This window comes from Podarcis cretensis (assembly GCF_951804945.1).
Source record: "Podarcis cretensis genome assembly, chromosome: 7".
NCBI classification, from domain to species: domain Eukaryota; kingdom Metazoa; phylum Chordata; class Lepidosauria; order Squamata; family Lacertidae; genus Podarcis; species Podarcis cretensis.
Window position 1 is genome coordinate 69,121,391 of NC_137176.1, and position 22,451 is coordinate 69,143,841.

At 42.0% G+C, this 22,451-nt stretch overlaps 1 long non-coding RNA gene across 1 annotated transcript in view; it reads left to right on the plus strand.

The window, feature by feature from the left end:
- The window catches only part of LOC307220738, a 28,663-nt gene extending 16,912 nt beyond the window's left edge, over positions 1–11,751 (plus strand). The window contains exons 2-3 of the long non-coding RNA XR_013841068.1: positions 9,356–9,447; positions 10,902–11,751. This is a non-coding gene — a long non-coding RNA (uncharacterized lncRNA). The remainder of the gene's footprint in view (positions 1–9,355; positions 9,448–10,901) is intronic.
- Positions 11,752–22,451: the final 10,700 nt, after the last annotated feature.

The window sequence follows — 22,451 nt, forward strand, 5'->3', positions numbered from 1 at the left end:
TTAAAATGAATGACACCTCCAGTGTCTTCCCTGACACTTTTTTTTTAATCATCCACTTTTTTTATCACCGGGTAGATTTAAATCATTTATAAAGCAATACCACAGGGGATTTTTATACAGGTCCTGATCCAATATCAAATAAGATTTTTTTAAAAAATGACAATATTAGACACACATGGATGAATTTAATCAGCGATGTTTTATTTTTATGTCAATGATGAAACAACAAGCAACCAGACTTTTAATACTATTTGAAAACTATTAAACAAAAATCATTTACCATTTTTCATGGCCAAAGTGGTTGGAGCACCAGCTGATTTCTTCATCGTCTTCTTAATCATCTCTTCTTTAAAAAGAGAAGTCTCTTTCATAGCATTAGTCCCTTTCTGCCACAAGGGAAAACTGGAGGAAGCAATATATTCAAATCTTTAGTTTAAAAAAAGAAGAAGAAAAAGACAACAAGTAATTGAGAACTGTGAATTTATTATGCGTTTATTTCTCATATTTTTGAGAGCCTTATGACTACTCCACTGGGGCAAAAGATGCTGGCATGAAATCTCCACTGGCGAAGCAGGACTTGGCATCCAACATCTTGATGCAAATTGTATTAGTTGCCAGCAAGCAGAATATGTGTTTAGCTACAGCAGGTGTCTCAGGATGTAGCATTTTGAAACACTCTCCCATGTTTCTACCAGTAAGTAGGCTACCTCGTGTCCCAGTTTTACACCGTAGATGCCCTCCCCACCTGCATGGAATACACTCTCCACCTGTATAGGATGGAGTACAGATTGGGTGGGGACTGTTCCCTGCTTATTGAGCTTTCCAGAGACATCTGATGGTCCACAAGCAGAATACTCAGCTAAAAAATCACTCAGTGATCCAGAAGGCCATTCTGTAAGGCAGCCTTCCCCTCTGGGTTTGAGGGGTTTTTTGGGGGGACTACAACTCCCATGAGCCCCAATCAGCATTGCTATTGGTCAAAGATGATGGGAGCTGGAGTTCAACATGTGGAGTGCACTAGGCTGGGGCACGCTGCTGTATGATTTTGATAGATGGCTCATCTTGCCGTTCCCATTACTCCTTGCATTGCAGTTCTACTGGAATCGCTGTGCCATATGTGGTTCTCTTTTAATAATATTAACTGTTAAAGCTCCCTGGTTGCTTTTGTGATGTTTGTCTTGTTATGATTTGATGTTAGTATTTTAACTAACTGTTCATTTCTTGCGAGACACTCTATGTTCCCAGGGGGTCAAAGGATGTCAGATAATCTAATGATAAACATGTTTATATTTTTCTGTTCCTAAGTGCCAATTTCACCAAGTACTGAGATTCAAACTGACAGTGATATTTTGCCTTGGTCTAGTTCAGTGGAGATTAATGCTGTTCCACTGTTCAATTTATATATAACCTTTTTCCAACCAATACCTGGCAGGATTTTAGTCTTGCAACAGGCCTGTAAATTAAGTTAATGAGTGGTCCAGTTGCAGAAATATAGGAAACTGCCTTTTACCAGGAAAGGCTATTAGTCTGCTTAGTTCAGTACTACTCTGTGTTCAGTACATACTACTTAGTTCAGTACATACTCTGTACTGTCTACTCTGACTGGTAGAGATTCCCCAGGGTCTTCAGAACAGGCTTCCCCCCCTTCTAACTGAGCCTTTAACTGAAGGTGTTGAGGATTGGACCTGGAAACATTTACATACAAAGCATGTCATCTGCTACCAAAATGGGGCATGAAATCAAGGATTCCCCAAGAAAGAAATGTGGCAGTACTTTGTGACAATTCCCTTCACACGGATGGGATAAATGCAAGCTTGAGTTATGACAAAAAGGTTAAATTTCTAGATACCCTAAATTCTGTACTGCAGAATAGTTGGTTATGAAACCAACCAGAGGGGAGAAGACCCTTAATTTTAAGTGGCACCCAGGATGTGCTGTTGAACTGACTTGGAAAAGTGACAACAGTGCTACCAGTTTTAATATATATGCAAGCGGGCATTTACCAATAAAGTTCAACATACTCACATTTGAATTCAGAAGACGAAGCTTCTCAAAAATGAGGAGATTGTTGTCAAGGAAGTTGAAAGAGAAAGTGAAGAGGGTCAAATCTCTCCAGAATGCTTCAAGGTTATTCGAAACCACAATAATAGCTCAACTAAAACAAAGAGTGTCTTCTTCTTCTTCTTTGGCGATCGCTCATAGCCAAGTAAGATTGTCTTCCATAAACATGGTTTAACAATGAGTCCGTAAGTGACTGTGGAGACTAATTCTGGATCCACACATCCTTCCACAGTGGGAACATTGGTTTCCGAGTGGGAGTTGATCGTGCTGAGGGTTTGCCAAGTGTGCCTTCCTCTTAGCATGTTTCTCCCTTGCATCCTGAGTTTGAGCATCTTCAAAGCCCATGACACCTTTGGTAAAGGCTGTTCTCCAATTGGAGCACTCACAGGCAAGTGTTTCCCAATTGTTGGTGTTTATACTACATTTTTTATAAAAAAAACTGCCTTGAGACAGTCTTTAAACCTCTTTTGTTGACCACCAGCATTATGCTTTCCATTTTTAAGTTCGGAATAGAGTTGTTGGAAGACGCATCTGCACAACATGACCAGCCCAACAAAGTTGATGTTGAAGAATCATCACTTCAACACTGGTGATCTTTGCTTCTTCCAGTACACTGGTATTAGTTCGCCTGTACCACAAATCAGGAAAGGTACTACCAAGACTAAGAGGATGTCAGCAAGGTTAACTAGCGGAGTCATGTTTAACAAACTATTAGAGGCAAGAAAGCTATCTTCAGAAAATGAAAGTTTTGTCCAAATGAGGAGAAGAAAAGGAATACAAACTCTGGCAAATAAAATGCAAGCAGACAAGAACAGATGTGGAAAGCAAGAAAGAATTTGAGGAACACTTACCTAAAAAACATTAAGACCAACAATGAAAAAATACTTAAAATCATTAGAAAGGGAAACTTGCAAAAGGCTGACCTTTGGCCAGCAAGGGAGTCAAAGGTGAGCTAAAGGACAAAAATGAGATTGTATAGAAACTGAATGAATTATTTGCCTCTGTCTTTACTGACAGAGTTGAAGGGCAAATCCCTGTGCCTAACTTAAGTTTCTTAGGAAGTGACTATGAGGAAATGAGACAAATGACAAGGTATGGAGTTCTAGGCCTTATTGACAAATTAAAAATCAACAAATCATTGGGTCTAGATGCCATCCATCTCAGAGTTCTTAAAGAACTCAAATATAAAATTTCTGATCTGCTAACAAAAATATGTAGCCTTTATTCACGAGGACCAGAAAGTGGCCAATGTAACCAAATTTTGAAAAGGGATGTAGGGGGGATCTGATAAATTACAGTCTAATTGATTTAACATATGTTCCAGTAAAACTGCTGGAAAGTGTTATTAAAGATAAAATTATTAAGCATATAGAAGAACAAGTCTTGCTGAAAAAGAATGAGCATGGCTTCCATAAGGGTAAAACCCATCAGATGTTTGGCAGTGTAGTCCTATGAAGGACTGTAGTTCAATGGTCAACAATCTCCTTTGCATGCAGAAGGTCCCAGGTTCTATCCCCATCATCTCCATGTACTGCTGAGAAAGACTCCTGCCAGAACCCAGGAGAGACACTGCCAGCTGATGTAGGCAATTGTGTGCTAGATGAACCGGTGGTCTAAAATATAAGGCACCTTCCTATGCTCCAATACATGTTTGTTGTTGTTGTTGTTGTTTAGTCGTTTGGTCGTATCCGACTCTTTGTGACCCCATGGACCAGAGCACGCCAGGCACTCCTTTCTTCCACTACCTCCCACAGTTTGGCCAAACTTATATTTGTAGCTTCGAGAACACTGTCCAACCATCTCGTCCTCTGTCGTCCCCTTCTCCTTGTGCCCTCCATCTTTCCCAACATCAGGGTCTTTTCCAGGGAGTCTTCTCTTCTCATGAGGTGGCCAAAGTATTGGAGCCTCAGCTTCACGATCTGTCCTTCCAGTGAGCACTCAGGGCTGATTTCCTTAAGAATGGATAGGTTTGATCTTCTTGCAGTCCATGGGACTCTCAAGAGTCTCCTCCAGCACCATAATTCAAAAGCATCAATTCTTCGGGGATCAGCCTTCTTTATGGTCCAGCTCTCACTTCCATACATCACTACTGGGAAAACCATAGCTTTTACTATACGGACCTTTGTTGGCAAGGTTATGCAGAGGTAAGTCAGTGAGCCATACTCCCTACTGTGTGTACTCAAGGTTACAGGCCACAAGCCTTTGGGAAGAACTAAATGTTATTAAAGCAACAAGAACAGAAAATAGAATGTCTCACATGACTTAGACTATGTTCTGCCACCCTCAATTTATGGACTTCCCAACACCAGCAATTGCTGCCCAAAGCACCATTGTGGGTGCAAGAAAACACAAAAGAGCCGTGACGTCAAGATTTGGGATAACAAAATATGCTATTGTCTTTTCTGATGCCTATGAAACATCTTTCTTTTACAACAAGCCTTTTAAGCAGAGATTTTTATACCAGTCTGTGCCTGTATTGGATTTGAAATTGTTTTTATATAAGAAATTGCTTTGTACTTGTTTGTTACAGTTGAAGCTTTTGTTGCTAAATCACTACAAGGTGTTTCATAGGAAGCAATTCATTTTTTAAAAAAAATGTTACATGTTATTGGGAGAAGGTGGTTTCCGGCACCATTGAGAGCTGTCCTTTCTCACAGCACAAAAAGAATTAGCTAGTTTTGAATGCTGAGATAAAAGGGTTCAGGAAACAACTGGTGAACTCAAGCTTAGCTGTCAATATTTAAGCTTAATATTTGCAAACTGCTAACATTTTTTGAAAGATAAATGTTGCACTCCAGCTATGCCAGCCTCTGAATTCCTTGTTGCCTTTCCTTTTCACCTAATCTTTCATAATTGTTACTGGTTTCCAGGATCATATTCCCTACCGGCAACCTGACCCCTCTGCTTATGGGTGACATTCACCATATTGATTCAGCTTGGTCTCATCAAGCAGCAATTTGTACTAATGGGATAACACTTGGTGACAGCACGCAACAGCAAGCATTTGGAGCAAAATATCCTTTTCTTTTGGCCCATTTCTGCAACAGTTGTTAACTCGTTAATCACCATTTCCTTAAAAACACATTTCCCTGCATAGCAAAATATTCTGTGGACATTTAGGAGCCAATTCATATCCTCTTTTTTTTTTTAATCCCCCGGCCCAGAAGTCAACACAAAAAATTAAAAATAAATAAATCTGAATATAAGTATGTGTGTATATATATATATATATATATATATGAATCTCCAAGTGGCATACAAAAATATAGTATAAACAGAATAGAAGAGTCTCATAAAACAGATTCAAATATAAAAAAACCCTACACTATAGTTCAATTAGCACTGTGTAATTTACCAGACACTTTTAGCATGCTGCCATTTTTATTTCCTTTTTTTGTTAGGTACCAAATAAATAAATGCCCAGGAGAGAGAGAAAATGATACCCTCCCAGTGCACTCCCAGCACTAGCTTCCCAAATACAGCTAGGAAATTAAAGCAGCCATGGACAAGTAGAGCAAAATGGCTGCCATAACCATAAGAAAGAAAAACTCACACTCTCATCTTCTTCATTGATAAATGCATGTTGTGAAGGAAAATTCTGGACTTCTCTTTGTCACAGACTCTCCCAACTCAGTCAATATATCCTCCCTAACACATAGTGCTATCAGAAATCATCTTGGTTTCTTGTGGTGTTGTGGTGCAACACATCTGAACAATAAACCGGCACTCGTGGCTCTATAATCTAGCTGTGAATTATTTTCACGGTCTTTGCTCTTTTTTTACCTAAAGTCTAAGTTAAAAAGAATCTATAATCCACCAAGATATACAGTGATTTCTTTTTCAAAAAAGATAATGACAAGGATGGCTTGGTGGGCAACAAGGCATATTTAAAATTGTAGGAGATTTGATCAAATTCAATGAGAGAAACTATTCTGACTGATGAGGAGGCTGGAGAAACAAGAATTTTTTGTTAAAGGAAATTATGACTGAAAGAGCTATTTCAGTCAAAGAGTAATAAGCATGAGGAATAAATTATTACTAGATGAAATCAATAAAGCAAGTAGTAGAAATAAATTTAAAAGCCAGCTCTTTTGCAAAGAGAAAGAAATAGCATGTGTTTCACATTCATAGATCTGAAGAATCTTCAGAGGCATCCAGACTTTTATATGACCTCTCGACCTCTGTTCCTTCGCCAGTGTGTCAGCACTAATATGTTCAGTGCCTCGGTGTCCTTCACTATACAACCCTAATGGAAAATTCCACAGGAAGCATGAAGCATATAAACAATGTTCAAGAAAAACATGGAAAACTAGGAAAGAGATGAAGTATAAGGACAATAAAGGATCCTTTATGACAGCCTTCTCTATCTGAAGTCATTGGGTGTTGCTTGATTCAAACTCTGCAAAAGTCACAACTTTACCTGCCACACACTTAAAATCACATATGGCAGGTGACTGTGGTTTGGCACAAACTGTCTCATGGGCCAAATGGGGCTGAAGGTCCCCCACCAATGATTTCATGTTTTGAGATTGAGGCATGGCAAACTTTGGTGCTTCCCCAAGTTCTTATCCACATGCACAGTAAGAGAAGGAGATTGAAAACTTACGCTGCTAGTTTTGAATCCATCATTGTTTCCTGTTGCATCCAGATTTGTGTTTAGTTCAAACTAGCCAGAGTCAAGGGGACGCAGGTGGCGCTGTGGGTTAAAGCCTCAGCGCCTAGGACTTGCCGATCGAAAGGTGGGCGGTTCGAATCCCTGCGGCGGGGTGCGCTCCCGCTGCTCGGTCCCAGCGCCTGCCAACCTAGCAGTTCGAAAGCACCTCCGGGTGCAAGTAGATAAATAGGGACCGCTTACCAGCGGGAAGGTAAACGGCGTTTCCGTGTGCGGCTCTGGCTCTGGCTCTGGCCAGAGCAGCGATGTCACGCTGGCCACGTGACCCGGAAGTGTCTCCGGACAGCGCTGGCCCCTGGCCTCTTGAGTGAGATGGGCGCACAACCCCAGAGTCTGTCAAGACTGGCCCGTACGGGCAGAGGTACCTTTACCTTTACCTTTAGCCAGAGTCAAACCATGGTTTTGAATCCTGGTTTGTTAACTAACTACAGTCAAATCTACAGTTTCCTTAGTTTGAATGTAACAGGAAACTGTGGTTTATTCAAAATGAAAAAGCACAAGCTTTGAACTCATCCCTTTCTGCAGAAAGGAGGAGAAGACATGTGACCCAGGCTCACTGCAGCTGATTCTCATTACCCTGAACCATAGTTTATGCCTAAAACTAGTGAAATTCCCTGAAAAGTTATCTCCATGTTTTGCTGAATGCACGAAGAACACACGTGAGGTTATCTGCTCAATATGTAAACTGCTAGCTATGCCCTTGGGGTCCGTCAGGAATCCAGTCACAAAAATTGTTCGTTCACACAAGCTTCTCTCTTGTGTATTCAGAGCCCAGGAGCGTCTTGGGGGAGTCAGCCTGTGCCCATTAAAGGCACACAGAAGGCAGCCTTAAGGCTAAACAATGTGTGAGATATCCCTGTGTGTGAACTTCTGTAATCTGTGAGAAAAATGGCAAGAAAGGAAGAACACAGTCTGCTTTTGGCCACATGGGGACATTCCAAATGGCACAGCTGTGCGAAAACAAACCCGCGATTCCAGCCTGAGGGCAGAGGACATTAAATGCTGCTCCTCAGAATATTTTTCTTCTACTTTAGCTGGCTTGTCTGAAAGACTTTCTTCTTTTTCTTTTTTTACTGAGTCTGGTTACAGGCTTTTTAAAAAAAATAAGAAAGCATGGAGGAGGAGAAAATATATACCCAATATTTTTTTAAAAAAATTAAAAAATTAAGGCTTTGAACAGTAGGTGAGGGTTTGTTTCTCAAACAAGTGCAGACTTGGGCCACCCAGGTCTCCTGAAAAGGGAGCCAGGAAACAGATGCTTTCTAAGAGAGAGGGAGGGAGTGTTTAAGTCTGAAAAGAAGTCACCGTTCAGGGAAAGTTAAACATTAGAGGGTTGAATTAGAACAGGAGACCTAAAACACAGAATGGCTGGCATCTCAGTTGGCTTCCAAATGACATCAGCAAGCCACACACAGCAAGCCCACTGATTGTGGGGCGGGGGGACACACACACACCAAAATAATTATTTCCATAGGTCACATCTGCACTATACATTTAAAGCACTATGAGGCCACTTTAACAGTCATGGCTTCCCTCAAAGAATTCTGGGAACTGTAGGGTGCTGAGAGTTGTTAGGAGAGTTGTTAGAAGCCCAAGCTGGCTTCCATGGGAACACAGCACCGAAAGATGTGTGTCCCGATTTAATCAGCAGAATGTTGGAGGGCATGGTGTTATCAAAGTTCAAGGACATGTTGCAGTCAGGCAAAGAAAGACAGTTGGGTGCAAGTAGTCTGGGGAGAGATGGTGCAGCCTGCAAAAGGGTTCCAAGGGCAAGACAGAGAGTCCTAGAAGGCTTCATTACGCCCCGAGGCCTGAGGTTCCCCACATCTGTCTTGGTGGAAAAAGGCAAGTGCTTATGGTATGTGTTTATAATCTCAGGATCCCTGTGCTACCCTCTTTTTTGTCCTCTAGGAGATCAGAATTAGTCTACGCTGTTATTTTCATTTATAGGAAGGCAATGGCACCAGCTAATGAGCCAATTGATATTTGCACCTAATTATACATCTCAAGTGTCTCTGATTGTAAGGAATGTCATTGACTTGTATTAGAATTTTTAAACTCGTCCTCCATCCCTGTATGAATTGCTCCCCAATTTTCATGCTGACCCCGCCCCCAAGCCCCACTGTTTCTCAGGAGTGGAAGTCCTTGTCTCACATGGAGTACTGTAGATTGAGAGGGTAGAACTGTATCAGCCATATCAAGTGCTCCACACTTGGGGCTCTCTTCAGGAACCTGTTTTTTTAACTTTCCTTTTAGCCTAGATGGTAGATTTGTCAGATAAGTACATCTTGAAATCAGTTAAGATGGTTTCCCCAACAGTGAACTAGTTTTACTTTATTGTCAAGTAAATGTCAAGTGATAGTAATCCAAACATTATCATTACTTATTTTAATCAGTTAAAGCAAAGCAGCTAATCAATTAAGGGCACCTTTGAATAACTTCACATCCCTAAAACACATCCAAAATGTCATCTGTAATGATAAACTATGGCATTTATTTTAATTGGTTTAATTAATCACTTAAAATCACGATAGTCAACTGATTAAAAAAACTTTTAATCAGAGGACAATCTTTAAAATGTTTATTTCAAATGTTATCAATCATTGATGTCTCTTTGGATAGGTGAGATACTTCAGAACAGAAAATACTGGCGTGAGTCTATGCATGTCTGCTCAAATGTAAGTTCCATTGAGTCCGATGGTGCTTACTCCTAGGTAAGTGTGTATAGGATTGCAGCCTGCATTTGTTTGCTCCACTGTGCGATTTTCAGTGACACCAATATGGAATATTGAAATATTGTGTATTCGTATCTGACATGTTTATTTCCCAGAAAAGACTTCTGAGCATTTACACTAAAGACTTCCTCTTTTTCCATTTACAGCTGTTGTGTGTTTCCTGAGCAAGAGTTTCATGATGACTAGTGTCCCAGGCTCAAGTCTGCAAATGTTTCCAGTGGTTGCTGGATAGCACAGCCTGGTCTGTAAGGCAAACTGTGTGCTGGCAAGCCTGCAGGCATATGCGTTGTGTAATGAGTCCCATGTTATAATGGATCTAGTGTTAGAGAAAATTATGGGTGGCACCCACTGAGAACATTTCCTATGCAAGTTCCATTGGAAAGACCAGGAGCTGTACAAGAGTTCACATTCATTTCCAAATTCATTGTGACTTGCGCAGGAAGACATTTCCTAGCGGTCTGTGCCTTAACTTCACACAGATGAGGTGTTGCTCAATGTAGCTTCTTCTGTTCTCTTGATTTTGGCAATAGCAAATGGCCACCTTCCAGTTTGCAAGAGGTGTAGGACATCTAACTCCAGCTGCTGTCAATGCACCTTCATAACATATCTTTAGGTGCCAGGCAAAAACATTCCTCTTCTCCCAGGTCTTTGGCTAAATAAACAATCTAGGGCCTTTTAAACTGGGGTGGGTGGTTTTTGTTTGGTATATATTTTTGTGTATTTATATTGTAAACTGTCCTGTGATCCTCAGATGAAGGGCGGTATAGCAACAACAACAACAAAGGTTTTCATATCCATCAATGGAGAAGTGCAGTTTGGTGGCCACTGTAATTTAGCAACTTTTGAGGATTGTGCACTTTAAAAGCTTGCATCTGGAACCAGCGGATTAAGAGATGCCCTGCTAGATGCCTAACATTTCATTCCCTCACATCTGTGGTAGGTTAAATTTAGACAAATCGCTAAACATTCCAGTGTTTATCCAAATTGAAACTCCAGGCTTTTGAGGTTCCCTCATCAATGGCTAAATAAGATTTGCCTGACTTCATTTAGAATAAATACAGAACCTAAACACAAAGCCCAGGGGAGTTTTTGATGCATAGCGTGCATAACCTCGGGCTGGTGGAGTTGGGATTTTTCATAAATGAAAGTGGGCAACTAAGTCAAACAAAACTTAAAAATAAAGTGGTACCTCGGGTTAAGTACTTAATTTGTTCCGGAGGTCCGTTCTTAACCTGAAACTGTTCTTAACCTGAAGCACCACTTTAGCTAATGGGGCCTCCTTCTGCTGCTGCACCACCAGAGCACGATTTCTGTTCTCATCCTGAAGCAAAGTTCTTAACCTGAAGCACTATTTCTGGGTTAGCGGAGTTTGTAACCTGAAGTGTATATAACCTGAGGTACCACTGTAAAGTGTTTTCTTTTTAATCTTCCAGAGCCTCTTTGAAAAAAATGGATTGTCCTTTCATTTAGCATCTCCTCCCCCATCGTTCAGTCTTCCTCTGAGGGGCTTCTGCTGGTTCCCTCACTGTGAGAAGCGAAGTTACAGGGAAACCGGCAGAAGGCCTTCTCGGTAGTGGCGCCCTCCCTGTGGAACGCCCTCCCTTCAGATGTCAAGGAAAGAAACAACTAACTGACGTTTAGTAGACATCTGAAGGCAACCCTGTTTAGGGAAGTTTTTTTAATGTTTGATGTTTTATCATGTTTTTACTATTCTGCTGGGAGCTGCCCAGAGTAGTTGGGAAACCTCATCCAGAATGGTGGGGTATAAATAATAAAATTGTTTGGAGGTTCTAGCAGGAGAGCGCAGCTATCGTATACCCTTGACCGAAGAACGGTACACGCCTTCTATCTGGGATGGTCGTCCTCTTCTACCGAGCGCGCAGCTTCGGGAGGGACGCACATGGAGCGGTGAGGGAGGAAGGGGACACCCGCCTAGCCAGCCAGATCAGCCGAATCCACCCTGGCGATCAATGGGGTGACAGATGTCGCAGCCAGATCGCCCTCACAACTAAAGAATCATGGCAAGAAAAATTGATGGACTATGCAGAACTGGCAAAACTGACATACAAGCTACGGGACAAGGATAACTGTGACTTTAAAGATGAATGGGAACCCTTTACAAAGTATTTGAAGACGCAACAAAGCGAACTGGACTCCTTGGCTGGTTTTGAATAAACATTCACAAACTTTTTATTGATAATAATCAGTTAAATAGTTTGAGGATCTATACAACTGTGTAATATGCAGAAAACAGCATTTTTAGAGAAATCAAAGACTGGAACTGAGGGAATTCGGGCGTGGGGGTGGGTGGGTTCTGTGGGGGGAGGGAGGAAAAATGGGGGGAAATAAGGATGATATATTTCTGGATAATATGTTTTGTTTTAATTCTGAATAAAAAGTTATTAAAAAAAGAAAGAAAGAAAAATAATAAAATTGTTGTTTTGTTGTATCTGGATTTACCGGTAAATATTGATGTAAAAAAGGTGGGACATTCAAGAGAAATTACTTACTATTTTTTTAAAAAATAGTAAATCAGGAGCATATTTGGAGATTGGGGTGGGTGGGAGCTCCAACACCATGGAACAAAAGAGAGTGTTGCCACACCCATAACATTACCTTGGGGAGATCCACACCATACATTTAAAGCTCATTCGGCACACATTTAAAACGCATAACTCCCCTCACAGAATCCCGAGAACTGTAGTTTGTTTATGGTTCTAGGAATTGTAGTCATATGAGGAGGGAACACTACAGTTCCCAGGAAGTCTTGTGCTTTAAATATGTGTTGAATATGATTTAAAGGTATGGTGTGGCAGTGTTTTCAGTCTCTCAGTTTCAGCCAGTAACCAGTCTTCACCATGAGGCAAGGATGGATTGCCTCCAGTTTGGGGTCCTGAGCCAGTCACTGACATAACATGTGAGCAGTTACCCCAGTGCAAGTATTTAAGAGATCGCTCTGTGACACAGATAAAGAGTTGTTGCTGTTTTGTCACAGCAATATATGTCAGCTGACGAATAGTAGTGAATATGGCGATGCTTCCCATTCTATCGTAACTATTATTACAAGGGGCACTTAATCAGGCTTCCTGGAAAGAAAGACTGCTCTCATTCCTTTTCTGGGTGGTATCTTGGGAGAAATGTGTTCTTTGAAGCCTCCTACGCGTATCGCCAATATTGCTTCCAGATGAAATAAGGATCTGAGAGAAAACTAGGGAAAGGGGCTTTGGTTCATTTCTTGGACCAGTGAGTCCTCTTCCTTCCGGGACTTTTAAGGAAGTAGTTCTATTTATTCCCTAGATTTTACAGCCAAACCAAATTTGAATACTTCAGTCAGAAATTCTTGACCAGAACCAAAAGGACAGGTTAGAAATCTAGGCTGACTTAGTGATGCTTCACTGCAACTGAGCATGAATCACGTGATCCTGCACATATTTACTTGGAACTAAGTCTTCAGAGGGCTTAATCCCAAGTAAACTGTGCATTACATATGGCCTCTAATCCATATCAACCTTCAACAAAGCCTTAGCGTAAACAAGGTTTTAAGTCTGCAGTGTAGTCAGGCACGCACAGTGAATTAATACCCTTAAGCACAACCGAGTCTCCAGACTCCCACTTCTCTCTCTTCTTCCCTCAGACTACAAGAAAATGATGCCAGCTTTTGTTAAGAGCCCTGCCAGAGAGCTGTAGAGATCCCTGTTATAAACCAGTTAAGTTACCTGATTTCCATATCTAAGGTTCAACAGGCAGTACTAATTCTATGAACTAAGGAGGGGTGTGGTCAGGGAAGGGGGTATGACCTAAGGAGGGCCTGATAGAAAGGTATGGAGGGCCATATGCAGTCCATGGCCATGAGGGCAACCCAGAGGACTCAGGGGGGGAAACAGTTTGTAAATAAGCCTTGACACATTAGGATTTCATTAATCCTCTTCACACATCCCTCAAATGTGTTGGAAAAATATCATGGAAACTTGTAGAGTGGACTTACTGTCGTCAAACTAACTTTGGCAAAGCAACCTAGTCCTGCCAGAGGAAGGCCACAATAAACTCCAGTGCAGCTGAGAAGAAATTATTAAAAGCAGCAACCAAGATGTTTGTTTATTTTGAACTTTTTTGCCTCACCAGCCCTGCAAACAAGGAGTGCTTTGACTGCTTTCCACCTCTGACGGTTCCTGTTCCACACATGTCCCCACATTTACTTAAAAACAAAACAAGTGGAAATGGCCATAAAACTCACCCGTCCATAAAGCTCCTCTTTTCCCACTGCCAGTTCTTTGCCTTCCACATTGGACTGGGTGGAGATAAATAAGCTAGTGTTATAATGATCACCTTATATTTAACAAGGTGAAGGTGACCTTGAGGGATCCAGGATTATTGCAGTTTCTGGTCAGCACCTTTCATGAGTTTAGGTTTCTGACATTCCCAGTGCATTTTTCCCCATCTCAAATAAGCTGTATTTGTATATAGAGCTACTAGTAACAGCAAACATACAGTAGTCATTTTGACTGTGCAAAGAAACACGTATCTAGTTGGCACTTACTTTGTACAAACCCTTAGGCTGTGTATAAAAGCCAAGTTACAGCGCAAATATTTGTTGGGATCCTAGCTTTCATTGCGTAAACACTCTTGATTTGCAAACCTTCCTTGAAAGGCTAGTCCAAAATATTTTAAGAGAGCATACAAAGTTCTGACATACTGAAAAACTCTATACCGATGGAAGCATCCATAATAAGTGTAGAAAACTGAATTCTGTTTAAGTAGCATTAGCATTAGGACGTGGGTGGCACTGTGGGTTAAACCACAGAGCCTAGGGCTTGCCAATCAGAAGGTCAGCGGTTCGAATCCCCGCGATGGGGTGAGCTCCCTTTGCTCGGTCCCTGCTCCTGCCAACCTAGCAGTTCAAAAACACATCAAAGTGCAAGTAGATAAATAGGTACCACTCCGGCAGGAAGGTAAACGGCGTTTCTGTGCACTGCTCTGGTTTGCCAGAAGCGGCTTAGTCATGCTAGCCACATGACCCAGAAGCTGTACGCCGGCTCCCTCGGCCAGTAAAGCGAGATGAGCGCCGCAACCCCAGAGTTGGTCACAATTGGACCTAATGGTCAGGGGTCCCCTTACCTTTACCTTTAGCATTAGGGGAGGGATGTGGTATTTGGGGAAATTTGCCAGGAAATGGCAATGCTTACATCATGGAGACTAATGATCCTCTGTGTTGGCACTGTACACCCAAGGCACAATTTATGGGACCCTGGAAGTGGCCTGAATTCCATAGTTGCTCTTCAGCATTTCACAGATGGACTCAGAGATGCTTCTTCTCTGCACAAGCACCTTGAAGGGGCCAAGGTGGATCCCAGCAGCCCAGATGCATGGCATGGAAGAAAATGGACGTTCATGGAGTGACACCAACATAAAACGCATCATATATCTACAGGACCACAGCTCAACTGAACAGCAAATACTTTGCATGAAGTGGGTTGAAAGTTCAATCCCTGACATTGCCAAGTGACAGGAGCGAGCCAGCAGTAAATCACACTGAGCAAGTTGGCGTTAACTCTTTATTAGCAAAAACAGGGTGTTCACAGGAGTGTTAGGTCTAATGAACACAGCAACTCCACTCATCGTCATCCCAGCACCACTCCCCAGGCTCTGAGCCTTCTACCCTTGGGGGTTCCCAAGCTGGTTCCTCCAACCATTCCTCCGCGTCCAACCAGTCCCTGATACTGACTGCAAAAGTCGCTTGACTAAAACCCTGGAGAACTGCTGCCAGTCAGTGTGAAAATATTGAGCTAGATGGACTAATAGTTGGGCTTGCTATGAAGCAGTTTCCTAAATGGCCCCAAAAACTGAAATCAGGAGCTTAAAAAATTAGACCAGATAATTCAGATGATAAACTATACAAGCCAAGACACCAGACTTGGCGTAAGCACCTGGCCTGGCCAGGCAAATGCCAGGGCTCATGAGCCCTAGGACAGCCTATTGGGGTTGACACAAGCCACTTACATAATTTGTTTTCTTTATTCATTTCTCAGAATGCATCTTGGTTTCATGAGGGCCCAGAAGCACACCTGGGGGGGGGGGTGATTCATTGGTGGCTCTTTCTGAAAGAGAAAACATTTATCAAAAAGACATATCTATTTTCCCATATTGGGTTTTGACAATAAGTTTTACTCAGAGTAAACCTATTGAAATTAATGGAACTAAGGTAATCATGTTAATTAATTTAAATGGACCTGTTATTGAGTACAACTAGCATTGGCCACAACCTATTAACATAATCTGAACCTGAAGATGATAAAATACAACATACCGTCCCCAAGCCTTCATTTCTGTTTTCTCTAATCCATCTAAGTGAAATATTGTCTTTTCATTATATAGACTTTATTTCCAGAAGACAATAATCCAGAATTTAACCTGAGCTACCAGATACACATATGGCGCAGGCCTTATCTGTATGCATCACAAATAGATACCACGTGGCTGTGAATAAATCAGTTTCATTTCTTTATTTTTATCTATTTATTTAGTTCCATTTATGAATCGCTTCTCAAAATGTATATCTCAAGGTGATTTAAAAACAGAAGCGTCAACAATAAAAACAATTTCATATATAAGAACAATTTCAAATCTAATATACAGGCACAGACATTTTAGCATATTGTATGTGAGCTGCCAAGGAAGAAGGTTAAAGCTATTTTGATAACAATTCTTTTATCATGCGTTGTGCTACTAAAATTTCTGCCACATAGTTCATTATATCAGTTCATTCCCATGTGGTTTCATTCCCTGCTATGTGTTTTTATACCTACATCTTGCCCCACCCCCAAGAATTGTTTTAGTTTCCACAATATTGTGGTGGGGTTGGGGAATTTGTTCCAGCATTCTAATAGTATTGTGAAGCTGCTAGCTACACCCTGATTTTATGCACTGCTGTCTCTATTCTTTCCTCACTTGAGAAATCTGGCTGAGTTTACAGACCGTTGCAAGGAATCCTGGCAACAGAACCATCCTCTAACTTACAGCTTGATGTCATTACAGCATTGTAGGTAGGCAGAATTTTGACGTTTCAGGAAGATCCTTGTTTATGTGCTGGCTCTGGCAGCCGTTAGGAAGAGAATGGTGCCTGTGGTGGTAATCCGCAAAATGTAGTCCTCCCTTCTTCAATTTCTTTTGCTGGGGAAGTTCCCCACCCCACCCACCCCCGCACGGTTTTCAGTAACGAAAACTACACTTACAGAGAAAGAGAAAAAGCCCGTTTCCCCAGTGCCAGAAACATGAAGAAAGAGCCTAATAGCCATGACATTGGTGGGAGATCTCAGAAATACCTCAGGGCATCATGGGAATTGTGGTTTTCAAAAGTGGGTTGCTACTGGGTTGCTAGTGGGACAGAGCCACTACATCAGCTTCTCAGCAGGTGGGTTTGCTGCTGCTTGCCAACAACGGTCTGTATAGTCAAAGCTATGGTTTTCCCAGTAGTGATGTATGGAAATGAGAGCAGGACCATAAAGAAGGCTAATTGCCAAAGAATTGATGCTTTTGAATTATGGTGCTGGAGGAGACTCTTGAGAGTCCCATGGACTGCAAGAAGATCAAACCTATCCATTCTTAAGGAAATCAGCCCTGAGTGCTCACTGGAAGGACAGATCCTGAAGCTGAGGCTCCAATACTTTAGCCACTTCATGAGAAGAGAAGACTCCCTGGAAAAGACCCTGATGTTGGGGAAGATGGAGGGCACAAGGAGAAGGGGACGACAGAGGACGAGATGGTTGGATAGTCTTCTCGAAGCTACCAGCATGAGTTTGACCAAACTGCGGGAGGCAGTGGAAGGACAGGAGTGCCTGGCGTGCTCTGATCCATGGGGCCACGAAGAGTCGGACACGACTAAACGACTAAACAACAACAACAACCAAGAGTGGAAGGGTGAGGTGTTGCGGAGGGTGGCACAACACCAATGCACTGGCAGAGCCAATCTGGTGCCAACTTCCCTGCTGCATTGCCCCTTTCCCTTCTGGTAAAAGGAAGCGAGTATAGCATCTCCGCAAAGCAAGCTGCTTTTGGTCACTTATTTAGATACCAGTTGGGGCTATACTCTAAAGGGCATTCAGATATCTTTAGGGTGCATTTTAATTTGTGATATGCAGTGCTAAGCCCGCATGACAAACGCTCGCCCAGACGCTCCCTGCTGTTATTGTGCAATAAAGCCGTAGCGTGAATTAGAATTGCTCACTCTAGCAGAAGAAATAAAAGTCTTCTAATCTGTGCTCTCCCATTCATTTAAAATATATGCATATTTAAAACTATCGTGGAACCCAGCAACTGTGTGTGGTGGGTAGGAGGGGGCAGCAGAGGAGAAGACAGCAACTCAGTTTGTCAGCTTAGATGACAACCGAAGTGTGAAATTTTATCTATATATAATTTTTCTCTTTCTGTAAGGTTTATACCTTAGGCTGGAATCCAGGGTGCTTCCTTGGAAGTAAGCAGTTGGACCGCAAAGGAAGGCTTACAGCCAATCTGATGCATGTCACAAATATGTAAAACTGCACTTATTTCCCCCAAAAATGGCTGACATAGGCATCTTTTCCCAAGTGATGGGGATGGGGCATGTCCATGCTGTGCTGTGGCCCTGTGTCTCTTTTTCTTCTATTTCTGAAGTGGCAGCCATTTTGTATTACACCATGCCCTCATGGCAACCATTTTCTGACTGGCGCCCACATCACTTGCTCAAAATTCCAGATGTGCCCACTGGCCCAAAACAGGCTGGCAACCCAGGTTTAGAGCTTTGGAGGTGAAAAACAGCACTTCCAATTGGGGGCCCCATTCAGACTTCTGAGTAAACATGCTTAGGATTGCTCTGCTAATTCTGAATAAACATGCATGGGGTTGGGCTGTGGAAGAAACCAGGGGGCTTTGATATGCTGGAAAGGAGATCTGGTTCTACTTAGTTCAGAGATTTCCATGACTTCATGCTGTGCTTGCCCTCTGCAGCCCGCTCCAAGTGATAAAGATGATATCGTGGCATGGAATCATAAATACATTTTTTTCCTGAGGTCTATTGAGAGTGTCACTGGCTCTCTCTCTCTCTCTCTCTCTCTCTCTCTCTCTCTCTCTCTCTCTCTGTTTAAACAAGAACCTGCAAAGGCAGCCACATATAGTGTGTACGGCAAGTGGAGGTGAGTAATGAACTGTCAAAAACGGAAGATTAGAGAAGCACTTCACCTCAGCTGTGCTCTTGTCAAACAAGCCAACCAATCTACCTCAACTTTTCTTCTGGAATTTTATAGAGAGCCCCACAGGGTAATCACAGCCATTCAAACAACTTGGATCTCCTAATCCGCTTGTATTATGCTTTGCAGCTTCCAGATGCATTTAGAATTAAAAGCATATTTTCAACATTCTCCTCTTGAACCAGGTTTTTCCCTCATCCTCACATCTCTCCTTCAGCTTTTTTTATTATACTTCTTAAGAGTTCGCATTTTGCACTTTCCACAGCTAAAGAGCTGTAGATGATAACAAGAAACAAGGATGGCTTTTTATTGAATATTAAGCAATATTTTATTATCAGCTCTAAAAAACAAACAAACAAATAAATATAATTTAATGTATTTTTTTAGGATTTTATTTGCTTTAAGTTCCAATTTGTGTTATGTACTTTTAAGCCCTATGGATAATAGACATTATTCATGCTGGTCAAAGTGATTCAATTATATTTCAACTTTGATTATATTTCAACTTTGATTATGCCTACGGATTAAAGTAAAAGCAGGTTGGTTAAGTGCATAAGATTCTTATCTCATTATACATGATAAAGCTATTTTTAGCCATCTCACCCCTTGCTTTTTCCTGTTAGACCAATTGCAGTTGTTAACAGTCGTCAACAGATTTACCCATTCCCACCACCCTTCTCAGTAATAACCCTCCCCACCCTCTCACTATATATAAGGGCCTGGTGACTTCTGTTTCAGTGTGTCTGAAGAAGTGTGCATGTGCACGAAAGCTCATACCAATAACAAACTTAGTTGGTCTCTAAGGTGTAAGCTTCCTCCTTTTGACAAGATGGTCCCTACCACCAGGTGCATAAAACATACAGTTATTAGTCTGCGTTTTGCAAGGAACTCGCACAGCTTGGACTTTCATAAGTGGTGAGGCAATGAAAATGACCAAATGTACTACTGTCTAAAAACTTATCTAAACCTTTCACCTTGGAGGGTGCCCCCAAAAGAAAATAATTGTGGGGGGGGGGGCAAGGGATCCCAGCCCCCTCCAGTTGGCACCAGTGCTTGTGATACACATAAACAAACAACATAAGAAGCCGCTTATCCCAGTGAAGGGTGACTTTATCTGGCAATACATATGTCATACTGTTTGACTGATTAGTCACACATTGGATGTCCCCTTCATTCAACCCTGATGATGTTCTTCCCTTTCATTTATTGCCATATGCCTCAATCTTTGGTGCTTACCTTGGTTTCCTGCAAAGCTATATTGATGATTTTTCTTTCTTTAGCATGTGTAATGTTATTGTTATTACGGTTTACTAGTGCTGTTATCCTTTTGAAGTCTTAATAGTAGGTTAAGGTAAAGGGACCCCTGACCATTAAGTCCAGTCGTGGCCGACTCTGGGGTTGTGGCACTCATCTCGCTTTACTGGCCAAGGGAGCCAGCATACAGCTTCCGGGTCATGTGGCCAGCATGACTAAGCCACTTCTGGCGAACCAGAGCAGCACACGGAAATGCCATTGACCTTCCCACGGGAGCGGTACCTATTTATCTACTTGCACTTTGACGTGCTTTCGAACTGCTAGGTTGGCAGGAGCTGGGACTGGGCAACAGGAGCTCACCCTGTCGCTGGGATTCAAACCACCGACCTTCTGATTGGCAAGTCCTAGGCTCTGTGGTTTAACCCACAGCGCCACCCGCGCCCCTAATAATAAAATATATTAAAAATTAAAAGTGAATACCAGATGCTGGAAACTATAGAATATGAGAGCGCTCAGACCTGCTTGCGGGTTCCCCACAGGTATCTGGTTGGCATAGCTGCCAACTTTTCCCTCTTCTTGTGAGGAATCCTATTCGGAATAAGGGAATTTCCCTTAAAAAAGGGAAAATGTTGACAGCTATACTGGTTGGTCACTGTGAGAACAGGATGTTGGACCAGATGGGCCACTGGCCTGGTCCAAGAGGCTCTTCTTAATGCCATAATAGTTAACTATAAATAGATTTGTGGATTTTCTAAATCCAGTGGGTGCTTGCTCTATCTGTCAGGCACTGGGCAGAGGAGGAATGGCGAGCCTTAAAAGTAGAAGAGCAAAGAGCTCACAGACAGAGGGCAAGTACCAGTAGTGGGGGAGAAGGGGGGGTGAAGATTCACTCGGGACAACGCCATTATCCAAGAGGCTGGGTTATGTAGCCTCTCTCTGTAATATTGAAATAAAAAAGGACGGTAATAAACTTTCCCTTGTCTTTATAATTTCCTGGGCAACCAGCCGGGAGCCACTGAAAGCATTCTGACAATCTGTTTTGAAGTGTTCAGAGAGTGGGTTCCACTGTTCCCCATGACTTGTAATTCCTATTTCACTTCATTTTTGTTCTGCTATGATGTCTCACGAGGTTCTTCTGTCCTTGCTCTTTGTCCTTGCCTTCAATCAAATTTATTAAAAATAAATAAAGAAACTCATTTTACAGATTTCAGATGCAGAGATTTTATTTTCACATATAAAACAGTGCAGTGGGGCTGTACAACCATAACAATCTTCTCCAGACTTGGTGATGAACACAGCTTTGAAGAACACTTACTTTCTCAAGCAGTGTGATCTTTCAGCTAAGTCGGTTTCCTCCATGTGCCCCGGCAAAGTGGTGGGAGGTCCAGGCTTTGTGGGATTTTCATGTTTATTGGGTGTTTGACAGCAGATGGTGAAAAGCATTTCAATTTGGATCAGCTTTATACTCAGAGATTAATTCAGGTGAAAAACAGAGCCATCGTAATTGCATCACAATGATGCTCTACATTACTCAGATAGTATTCATCATCATAAATTCTAAGGTCAGCTGCTAATGTATCTCATGATTGCAATTGCCTTTTTAGACCATGCTTTCAATTACTTTAAATGGGTAATCTAATTAAATTGGCATTTGCTGTTTGTTACATGCAGCTTGTTTTGTAACTGGGGCTATCACTGGGATAAGTTAGCCAGGTTGTCTGCCTAGATTCCTATCTTAGAATACAGAAGACTGTGACACAGTACTGGATACTAGCTTGCTGCATTAGTTCTTGTCACAAGTTGGCGTTTGAGCATAGAAAGCTGCAATTGGTCCATTTAACTCAGTGTTGTCAGTATTGTCTACTCTGATTTGCAGAAGCCTCTCCAAGGTTTTAGACAGGAGGGTTTATCCCAACCCTACCTGAATCTTAGAAACATAGAATTGTAGAGCTGGAAGGAACCACAAGGATCATCTAGTCTAACCTGCTGCAGTGCAGGAATCTTTTTGCTCAAAACATCTGGGTTTGGATCTAGGGTCTCCTGCATGCAGAATGTGTGCTCACCTCCACAGGACTCCTCTGATACTTATTTAGAAATATTTAAGAGACAGCAGAAAGACAGAAATAATACATAAGCCCCTTAAGCTCATCATATTGAACAGTTGGGACAAAAATAGTAAGATATCATGGAACACCCATGCTCCATGCCTGGTCCGACGATCAATATTCACTGTTGTTCTAAGTCCACAAAGGTTGTTCCCCTCCCTCGATTTGCATTGTGTTTCTGTGGCACTGTAAGGAATGGTGTAGAACAGTGTAATTAGTTACACAGTTAGTTGTGTAAAATTCTGCCACAGCAAATAGCAAGGCAACTTATGTTGTTTTTGTCCGAAGTCCGTTCACCTTTTACCGGGTGTATGGTGTTGCAGCCAGTCAGCTTAGCCTCAACAGCCTTCCGGTGTCAGGGGAGGTATTTGCCTTCCCTCTCACATCACTGCCGGCCGCGTCATTG